A 12,285-nucleotide genomic window follows, 5' to 3' on the forward strand; every position below is an offset into this window, starting at 1 on the left:
TCAACAAATAAAATTAAAAAGCCTCCGAGGTAAGTATTTATAAAATTGTGAGGATGTTTTATTTCAATATTAATTTTGAATTTGCTTTTTGAAAAAGGTGACATAACAGTGAGAATTATAACAATATTTAGATAAAACATAATTATTATTCTAGTGATTCTATTGTATAATGCGCTTATTATTATGCAACGGTTGCATTATATCATTTTAATTAATATTTATGCGTGTGTATAATTAATTATGTATAATTAATTATTATGTATATGTAAATGTATACATATCTGTAATATTTGAATGATAAATTATAACTTTTTATTATATAAAAGAGTATGTCACACATGAAAATTCTTTATTAGATTAATATAATGGAAGAGAGAACGAGAACAAGTTTGAGAAGATGATATTTATATATGTAACTCTACATTTTGCTTTTATAAAATTAGGATCCTCAATTGTACTGTAAAAATTTTGTCTTCACTTATAATGAAATTTATCACCTTTCTGATCTAAAGAGTAAAGAATAAAGCGGAAGATGTGATCAAACGTTCTAATATAATCTCGTGTTCTTTCAAGCCGAACACTTCTTTAAGCTTGCCAAAAGCTGCTTCACGGAGCAAAAAGATTATTATTGATGATTCCTCGATTTGCAATCCTTATGATACGAGATTCTGTAAACACTCGCAGAGGTTTTTTTATTTTGTCAGTTAAAAATCTAGATCGTGCAAACTTTTATCTTCTTGCTCACAGCAACATATAGAAAATTACAAGAATTATATATAGATATTGATATAAAAAAAATAATACATATATAAAGCAATATAAAAATGAATACATAGCAGCATTACATAATAGTAATAGTAATAGTATTAAAATATTTAAATAGATAATCATCGCAATCCTAAATCGTTTTAGGAATTATTTAATAATAAAAAAATATTTGTGTAAATATAAAAGAGGACCTCTTTTCGGAATACAGACTTTCTTCACGATCTAAAAATTTTAGTGAAGAAAATTCATACGAAAACTGCAATTATCTACGTGGATCGGCTGAAAAGCAATGAACAGTCGTTCGTAAATGAAAAGAGAAAATTCTAATGAAACAAAAAAGGTATAAAAGTGCATTTTATTGGTTATTAGAACGTACCATTATTTTTCAATGTAGTCACTATTTTTATCCAAACATTTCTCCCAACGGTGAATCAGTTTCCTCATCCAGTCAATGAAGAATTCCGGCGATATTTTCTTGATTCATGACTTCATTATGTTCTTCAGTTCATCATCCGAAAAATGAATTCTAGTAATCCTCATCGTCGTTTACAAATCGTTTATAGTGATGAAGCTAGATTGAGATACTGCGAATGCTGTGTGTGCAATAAATTTTCATGCGTCGGGAGCTGACGGATTTAATGTCCTGCGATATTTATTTTTCTTTATATTTAAAGAGAGAACATTTATTAGAGCATTATTTTATCACGGATAATGAAGTAAAGGGCACAGTGAAGTCGTGGATCCTCAGGAAAGACCATCGGAATTCTTCACTGATGGGATGAGAAAACTGATTTACCGTTGGGAGAAACGTGTAGCTGTAAATAGTAACTACATTGAAAAATAATGGTATGTTCTTGTAGTCAATAAAACACTTTCATGTTTTTTTTTTCGTTTTATTCGAGTATCTTTTTCTGTATGTGGGTGTTTCCAAGTTACGTGCTACTATTCATTCCTTTTCAGCCGACCCACGTATTCTCAATGCCTATAAATATCGACAGCTTGAAAATAATCAAGAAAAAAAACAATAATATTTTCTAATATTTTATACTTGTTATTTATAGCGACGAAATTTTTATGAACTTTTTGCAAATTATTTCTGGTATCGTTTGGAATTAGATATTTCTGACGTTTAACTAGCATAAACATCTTCGGTATTTCAGTTACAAATTCTAGAATCCGAGATTCGCTTCGAAACGGCTATGCTATTCCAGAATTCAAGTTTCGGCGAACATGCTCCTGAATTCAAAGCGCTCTTTTGCATTAAATATGTAACTTTGCGTGCTCGAGCCTCGAAATTTGATGACATCGCAGTGCGATTATTCCCGGGGCGCTTCTTAATAACGCTCTTCGTTTAAGTGAGATCAACAAGTTAGTTTCGTTACACGTCGCGTACACGCTTCGCTCTCACACGCGCTCAAAAGTGGTCCATTGTTTTGCACAATTAAAATGATGAATCCCGTCGGCACACTAGACCGATATTCACAAGCTGTCCGACTAGGAACATGTAGGGACAGAAAGCTTTTGTCTTGTAAAGCGTTTTGTGTGATGACTTCTACTATCATCAAACAAGCAGTTGATGCTGCGTGTTGCAGTTCTATATTCGAGTTGGTGTTGGCGCTTCGACGCGTTTGCAATTAGGCGCGATGACATTTGTGTGCTCGTGGTTTATTAATTAATGATGGTGGCATTGTTTCTGGAAAGTGTGATGCGGATTTAGCGATGTGGTCGGCCACGACGAAATTGCGAGTCTGGAGGTCTCTGCGACAACATTGGGAATTGCATCGAACGCTGTTATCGCTTGACATACACGAGTGACTCAACTTTACATGTATGTGTGTGTGTGTGTGTGTGTGTGTGTGTGTGTGTGTATGTGTGAATATTAATAGTAGAGTCATTGTTTACGTTCTATCGAGTGAATAATTATCAACAAGATCAGATATGATTCAACGTTATACCGAGCTAGAACTTACGAATTTATAATTTCAGAGATTGGGGGAAAAATTATATTACATATTATGATTACATTTACATTGCATTTATTTTATTAAATATTATGAAAATGATTTTAATGAAATTTTTATCATATTCTTAACTTTAATATTTTTAATAATATTTTTTAATTATTCTTTTATCTTCATAAATCTTCATTTATTAGATAAACATCTTTTGCTCGGAGCAATTCCAAGTTTGATTATTATTTTATACTTAATGTGAAGTTAGTTATTGAAACAGCGACCACTCTAATTAGGAAAATTAGTGAAACTCCATTGCTTGAGGCTACAACTAGTTTCTGCATCTGCGGAGTTTGTACGTAGCTTACCGCGATGAGGTGATAAGAAACTATAATATTTTGGTTTCGGAAAATGGAGACGCTACCGCTTGTAATATTGCACAAAACAGCTATAATATTTCGTTGAATATTTCAATATCATCATATCGCAGCATTTATGCTCTTAAAAATGTTAACGATTGCGCATAAATGGAGATCTTGTATTAAATTTTTCGCGTATTATTCCATTTACAAAAGAGACATTTTTGTAAGCGAACAGTATTCGCTAACCCACTTGCAAGTGTCGAAACGCAACATTTAAATATCATTCCAAGAATAAATAAATAAATAAATATATATATATATATATATATGCTAATTAACAACTTAAAGCGGGAAAACATGTTTTTGAAGTTCAAACAGACTCGATTAATTCAAATAGCATTTTTCTTTGTATGTCAAAGCATTTGCTCTGGATTTATTTTATATCTTGGCTACCGTTATCAAAGGCTTCGGTAACTATAATGTTGTTACTACTAACTCTGCCACATTTATCCTTTGCAATCATTGCTTTATATATACGACTGCATTTTACGCTGGATTTTAATTATAATTTAATTGCATAAATTCCAAAATGAATTTGTATAATTTTATATAATTGAAAAGTAATTTGAATAACGTTTTCATATAATGTTCGTAGAATTAACAATTGCTCTTCTTAATCCCTTTATTCCTACAGCATTTAATTATTGTTATATAAATGTCAGATGTATGAAGTATGGTACTTAATTATTCACACTGTTATATCTTGAAATAAATAATGTTTGCAAAAGACGAGTATAATAAACAGCATTACATAACAGCGTTACATTTTTTAAGACAATTTAACAGTTGTTTTGTTTTGAATTATGCGACGGTGTATAGTTTATAAGCATTTTGAGAATACTATTAAGATAGAGACGGCGAAGATCTTTGTTTCTGCAAAGACGCACGTTGTTTGTGAGTGAAATACGCAGTTGTCTCAACGCGACAGAGGATGAAAGCTTTTGTTTGTCGCTTGCTACGTGCCCTCCCTAATGCAATCGACAAAGCGCCTGATGTTATTGTTCCTCTCGTCAGCGTCATTGTCATTGATGAACGGCGTTGCTATTCATAATTCCCATTAGTATGCACCATATCTGCTTCTGCGCGATTGACTACTAAGCGCGACATTTTACCGAAACTTCGCGATTTTGCGTCGCGTTAATTTACGGTTAATTCTCTAGCAAACATAAATTGAAGCAATTTTGAAAAATTGAATTGAAAAGTTCATTCTACTTTATAATAAAATTATAATACGCACATAACATATTTTTAGAAAAATCAATTAAGATTTCGTATTTGTTTGAAAAAATATGTTCGTGTATAAGATATACGCGAAAGTAAAATTCAATACGTAATAAAAATTACTTTTTCAATACGTAATAAAAAATATTGTTTGAAATACACAAGAGAAAAAATAGAATTTTAATCAAAATCAGCAAGCAAAAAAAGACAAGAAAAATATTGAGCATTGTTTTCCATACTAATTCTCATTGTCCTTTTTTACTTGTTGACCTTTTGATCTAAAATTTTATGTTCGTTTTTATTTGTAAATTTTAGAATTTTCATGTCAGAATATTTCACATTTTTTATACGTTTTATTTCAAGTAAGAGAAAAACAAATAAGATGATTTAAATGTTTTTTTATTTATTCATTTTTATGTTTATTCATTTTAATATAGAATTGTAGAGGAAAGAAGGCTATTATGGAATAAGTGGTGATTATGGAATATCGCGATAGTTGTTTTGTTTTGTATTTTGGGAGCAATCGTTAAAATTACTTTTTCACAGTCTGTTTAGATATTATAATGGCCACTAGTCGTTAATGTTTATCGTAAAACTGTGCTGTAAAAGCTGTATTTTGCAGGTAGCAAACAGTTTCACAGTTGTGTATTCTATGTAATTTTGAGAAAAATGTATTGATATTAATTTCACACAGTGCTTTAGCTTGGAGGCTTTCAAATGAGGTAATTGATTGAACTGAATTTGATAACGAAACGTATGTATGTATCTGACGTGTAAAAGTTATAGTATATACCAGTTATTTCACATCTCTCTTTCTATTTCATAACTGCAATATTTTTTTTCTTTAATTTTTTGTAAACTACACTCATTCTGTATACTGGAAGAACTTTTAACTTATAATATAATTAGTATCATCTTATGATTAACAAACTTCCATAAGTAGTTATGTTACATAAATATTAATTGAGTTAATATTATTCATGACACATGAATATTACTGAGTTATTATTTCAATAAAACAAATTAGTAATTTATAACTCCTTCCTTCTTTCTATCTTTCAAGCTTAGTCATAAAATTTAGTTTTGGATTTTATGTTCTAAAGGCAGCAGATGCACATTATTAGAAGTTTAATCAAACGTTACCTTGTTTTATTTTACGTTTGTTTTGAATAAATACAACTATTCAATTAAATAATAGAATAAATAAGGAATCGTTATTAAAAAGAAATGTGACTTAATTAATTGCAATCCAGATTGTCTGATTCTGTAAATTATCCAATTTGAAACGATTTTTCAAAATTTAATTTGCAGACTATTATGTAAATTTCACAATTCTAGTTAATTAATTCTTTTACGGACAGAAAGTTGAAAAATTCTCTTATTATAGAGATTATGTCATATTTTTATTTCCTTCGTAATTAGATTGTACATAAATATATACTTATCATTTGTATCTAGAGTATACTAAATATTTTGTAATAATATAAGCCAAGCGGACAAACGAGAATGTAATTGGATTAATAAAGTTTATCTCTCAGTATGTTTATCTCTCAGTAGATAACCTGGAATACAGTTAATATTATGATGCATGCTTAGATGTGATTTAGTGTGCATAAACAAGATTTGCAAATACACTCGAAGCACGTATTTAAAGTTTTGTGTTCAAGTGTAAGTAGATAACTTCTCTTTTGCTATCACAAAGGTTGCTATCATGCACGAGGTTTATAAGATAACTATTATTTTGCGATTAAACTTTCTAAAAATATCGATAAATTTATGCTTGAGATGTTAAATATCAAGTTCATGGAATCTTTTGAAAGTATGACAACATTGAGAGAATTAGCATGATCACAAAGAGAAGTCATGATGATTTTGATATGCATGATATGTTCTGAAAACTGTCCTGATTTTTTATGAATTTGAAGACAATCTTACCTTAACAAGTTAAACCAAAATTGTTGAAGATATTAAATTGTCATCATTATCAATTGTAATAATGACATGACATAGCAATTGGAAAATTTCTGTGTTTATACTTCATAGACATCGATCTCTATCTAACTCATATTTTTTTCTGGAAACAAATTAGTAATTCTCTCGTACTTTTATAATATATGTTAGAAAGGTCACATGTTCTCGAGATTTGATCGTAATTATGGCGTAATTGGAAAATTTCCGTTTTATCAGCCTTCATATTTCTTTTGGAATGAATTAGCAGTAATTCTCTCAATACTATCAGCCATGTTGGACCATTAACGCGGACTGCATATACCTACATATATTGATAAAAACTTTTTCCAATACGGTGTCTGTCATATATGTATAAGTGCCACTCGTGGTGTATGCAGAAACCTCAATAATTCGATTCATTTTTACATGGACCTGTTCTGAAACTTCAATGGTTCATGTGCTGGTTTCGCGAATATGTGATATCAATCCCAGTGGTATCACGAAATTCGTCGCAAAAACTTCGACAAAGAGCTGTAATTTTGTTTGACTGAGAAATTTTTGTGATCAGAATTTATTTTATGTCATGCTAATATTTACTTCAATTTCTAGTTCGATTCATAGATCGATTTATTAATTCATTATTTCTTTTTTGCAGTCCAAAAATCAATATATATATTTTATACATATTTTGTTTATGTCACTAAAATGCAATGAAATTTAATCTCGATTACTCGATGAAATTTAAATGTCATAGGTATATTCCAGAGTATTTTTCAGCATATGCGAGGGAAAGATGAATAAACTGTCACAGAGGATTGATATTTTTAAAATTTTAAGAAATGTAAGATTTGCGATAAAATTGAACGTCTAGCATGACATAATTTTTAATCTCAAATATGTCATTTTATCAGAAGCAAACTGAAATTAAATAACATCGTCTGATGTTATCTAATAAATTCTACTACGTAAATACATTGCGATTAAAATAATAAGTATCCTGCTAAAGTTGTCCGAGCCGTCAAAAAGTCATCTCAGTTAACATTAGGAAAGTTGATAATAAAGTTAGAAACAAGAATATATTAATTATTTTTTGTGTAGATATATCAGCAAGTTTCGAAACATTCATACGCTCATATAAAACTTATTTGAAAGCATAAATGATTCGCAATAAGATCGAGCAGTGACATCATGAAAGAAATTCGATTGAAAACAGCGCGTTATTACTTCTAGAAATGTTAAATTCCTTAAAGAATAATTATTCAAAATAATGAGAAATTGTTGACGTCAGAAGTCTGTTTACATATTTTCAGTAATTATCTCGTCGGGCAACAGCCACGCCCAGTTGACCTTTAATAATTCTCTTTTCTTTTTCGCAGAATATTTATTTTTATCGGCATACCCGAAGGGGAAAGTTTTAGCCCGGCCGATGTTGGGCTAAAAATGGTGGCGTCGCTTACGGCGAGTAAGGCCGAATCCACGGATTTGGACAGATCGATGGAAATTCAGAAACGAGGCGTTGTCTCTCTGAGCTCCGGGCAGACTTTACCATGAATACATGCGATGTTATAAGTTGAAATTGTAGGCATATCGTTAGCTGATACCGATGAGTCGATCAATCGAGTCGGAAATTCGTCGGAAACACGATTACCCTTCATTTCTCTGTCCACCCATTCCTGTCATTTGCGCGTACTACACTCTCATTAAACAGCTCCCCGAATAACTAACTCGGCGATTTTTGAATGCTCACTGATTCGTATTCACTTCGATGAACTAAATTTAATTGATTTTATAAAATAAAACTATAATATTTAACTGATTCCATAAAGTGACAATATTTAATTGATTTCCGTAAAGCTCCGTGTTATCAAAGATAGAATTATTTATTTCCTATAATAAAACGAAATATTATTATTTTCAAATCTATAATAGAATTTTTATCAAAGCAAGAAATTTTAAATCTAGAATTATATAACTATGAAAAATTTCTTGTTGTGAAAAATTATATTTTATTAATATTTTTTAAATTACAGTTATTATGTTTTAGTTATATATATAATTTTTAATTTTATATTAATTTTTAATTTTTATTTTTTTTTAATTTTAATTTTATTTTTAATTTTATAAACTAATGTTATGGAAATAAATTTATGTAATGGAAAAACTTAAAATATTTCCAAAATTATTTCTTCAACATACATTGGATTCTGAAATTCCGGATGTGGCTTTTGCTATAAATGTCAGCCTATCAGAATAGTCGCTAATATCGTCTCTGGGGTGACATTCCACGCTCTTTCCGGCTTTTTTTTCCTGGAGTGTTTGAACAGTCTTAACAGGATAAAATGACGATGTATATTAGCCCCAAGATAATCAAGTAAAGTCTTAATCATAAATTTTACTTATTTTGTTTGTTTTAAAATTATAATTTTATCTAAAAATTTCTTGATGTAAAAATCATTTTATTAAACATCGTTATCGAACTATTATTAACAAGCTTTCCTTGAGATATGTGTGATAAAAAGCTTTAAACTCAATAATGAAAATACATATAATTCACAAAAAATCATTGATTAATATTGTACTTATTATTAATAATTCGTCGATTATAAATAACTTTTGGGTCTATCAACACGACAACTTTGATAGGGGATGATTAATCGGTTTTGTTATGAGAGGACATATGTACAATATCGATGACATATTGAAAAATTGGCTCGAGCATGATTTTCATTTATGGAAGATAATGAGAAACGAAGTCAAAATCACGTTAAGAGGATATCTCTTGATCATTGAAAAGAAGTCAAGGTTCCGACAGATAGATCAATTCATCTTTGATCCGATAGAGGATGAACTGCATTCGCGCCAAGTGGATCATCCCACTACTTGGTCGGACAAGAGCTTGGCGACTGTGCGCCAAGTAGATCGCGTCATTTTAGTCAGACAAAGAGAGTACATATATCACGCAGTAGTAATACGCGCTTTTAATCAAACCTCTTAGCGAAGATTGTATTTTAAAGTGTCATTGTAGATACAGTGATTATTGATCAAATAGATAAAATACATGAATCTATAAATTTGACTTTTAAAAAAGATTTTGATTGTGACCCAAATAATTGTTTTCAGATCCAAAATTTTCGTAACTCGTTAATACTGTTCTTTTCTTGCTGCATTATATGAATCTCTATTTCATGAAATTCTTTGCGGATTAAAATAATGTATAAATGGTGTTCTTGAATGGCTCAATCCGATTTGAATTTCATTATCATTTCACAATTTTTATAATTCATAAGACGATTTTCATAATTATGCATTCCGCTTGTGGATGTAATTGAAATTTAATATTTATGCATCAGTGTAAGAAGGATGTCAGCAACAGAAAAATCAACATATAAAAGCTCGTTGAAATTAATTTTGCAGTTTCATTTCGTTTATTTCGTTTTGTGATAAAACAATATCGCGGTTGCCACATAATTCTGGTTGTCGGAATTATCACGTATTTTAATTCGTGTTCTGTCTTACGGATAAAATATGCATATCCTCTATTGAATTTTAGTATGTTCTCATATATCTCATTCTATGACTCAAGATAAAACATAAAATTGTTACGATTTCATTCACATAGTAACGTAACAGTTGACGTATTTTCTTCTTTTATTTCTTTTTTCGCGTCATAATTTTAATTTTAGGTTATTTGCAAGTTATTTTTATTTAATACTATCATTTTTTGCCAGGCATTGCTATTTGTATATTTTTATAGCCTGCTATATTTAGGAAATTAATAATATATAGATAAACTAGATGAGAGAGAAGCACTTAGAACGACGTCCTCACATCACATTATCGTGTCAGACTCGGATGAAGTGATCTATATCTTGGCTGTTTCTCTGGTATAAGCCTCGCTTATCAGATAGATACTTGGAGAAGTCAAGTCACAAGACGATCATCGAATTTCCTAACATGTCAAAATATGGCACAATCGGATATACGCATAGTATATACTGCTGCAACTAAAATATAGTATAGTCCTTATTTACTATTGTCACAAAGATGAAGATTGTTTCTTATATGTATATATGTGGAAAGAAAAGAACTATTTCAGAATATTAAAAGATTAAAAAACTAATTTTATATATTAATTACATGCCAAATAAAATGGATTATTGTATTCCGATATATTTTTCTCGTTTTGTTAGATTAGCTATTAATGGATTTATTAATGAATATTTAATTGTAATTTATCATCATTTTCAATTACTTTTTATATTACACTAATAAGGAGAGAAATAACCGTTTTTGCTCGTTTATATAGGCCTTAGTTTTCCCAATATTTTCCTCATTTACAACACGAGCTACGTTATTGTTTTATTATATTACTTGACATATCGCTAAAATTCTACCATAGTCCTTAGCGTAAATCGTGCTGTAAAATAATTTCTAATGTCCTATACAGACAATAAAAACATTAGAATTCGAAGTATTTAATCTTTTTCATAATCAGAACATTCATGTCACGTAAAATTATTACACGTGACCTGAGTTTTAGAATTTTCTTTCTATTATAGCGATAAAAATATTGCTAAGCGTAAATAATGGATCTCAGCAACAACAAGCTAGCACTGAAAAATTTTACATAAATGTAAATATCTTTGTTAGTACAATCAATGCAATATCTGTACATAAAAGCGATTATTATAATTTCATATTTAATATTATTAAAGCCTTCTTATTGTTTTAAGTTTTTTACAATTTGGCAATTCTATTAAAAGAAAAGTTTATAACTAGGACTAATGAATTAGGTGTTGCAATGTAAAATTTAGAAATCCATTAAATCCAAATCCATTAAAATAAATCAATATTTTTACGAAATCCAATATCGATAGTTTCAATGACCTCATATGAACCGGCAGTGTGACCCGGGAATACCTGGGAATACCTCTCACGGCGCGGCGTAGTGTATGCGAATAATTAACGCTTCGCAAGACCGATTATCTTGTCCCAGTTACTAATTCAATATCGCCGAGATTTAATGTGTAGGATCACAACGTTATCATCATAAATCGATTGCAACTCTGGATGTTCATCGTGGCGTTTACTACTATGCAAAGGATGAGGGAGTAACGAACCATTTCGGTTGCCCAAACGCGGGAGACGAGTTCTGGCAGGATTTGAGATCGCTGGCTCGAGTAATGTTTCTTGAGAGAAATTCTTGCGTATTTAGACAATTCGATCAGTAACTGGACGATTTTCAGTAAGACGAATGGGATGTGGCGTGCCACGAGGTGTTGGGTCACGATATAGTGGTTCAGCCGACGACGACGCGACGTAAATCTCTACGTGGTTGACGCGGGTTGAACGCGATCCCGACTGAACGCCCCGGTACCGCGCGATCCCGTTGCTCCGACGACGGCGCCCGAAGCTGAACGGGCAACGTAGATAGGGTGGCTGCCGAACGACTGCTACGGGGTGTGTGATAGAGAAACCACGAGAGAGGGACACTATGAGAGTTCCAGTGGTAGGGGCGAATGTGTTCGGGGAGAGAGAAAATTATTGGCTGGCAGAAGGGAGCAACGAAGGAGAGAAGTGGTCCATGGTGAGGGATGATGGCGAGGAGAAGGGCAAGCAAAGTGGAGAAGGTGCGTGAAGGGATGGTAGGAGCGAGGAGAGAGCAAGAGAGAAAATATGCGTAAGCGAGGGTGAACGGCAATGGCGGAGGACAGATAATTATTAATGACATTTTTGACATTAATAAATTGGAAAGGACTCTCATGTGCTTTTAATGAATGAAGCTTTAACTTCTTTTACAGCGAACGAAAATGTATATCTCTTTAAGTTCTTATCACTCTAAAACTGCTAAATTAAGTTTTCTCTGAAACTTCTTTCGCAAAATAAAAATTTTTCCAGTTGCAGTTTTAAATTTCATAATCTTCTTCTACTATCGTTAAATTGTTCAATGAATTTTAAAAAACTAATTACGC

Source organism: Atta colombica, unplaced genomic scaffold, assembly GCF_001594045.1.
Source record: "Atta colombica isolate Treedump-2 unplaced genomic scaffold, Acol1.0 scaffold100, whole genome shotgun sequence".
Taxonomy (NCBI): Eukaryota; Metazoa; Arthropoda; class Insecta; order Hymenoptera; family Formicidae; genus Atta; species Atta colombica.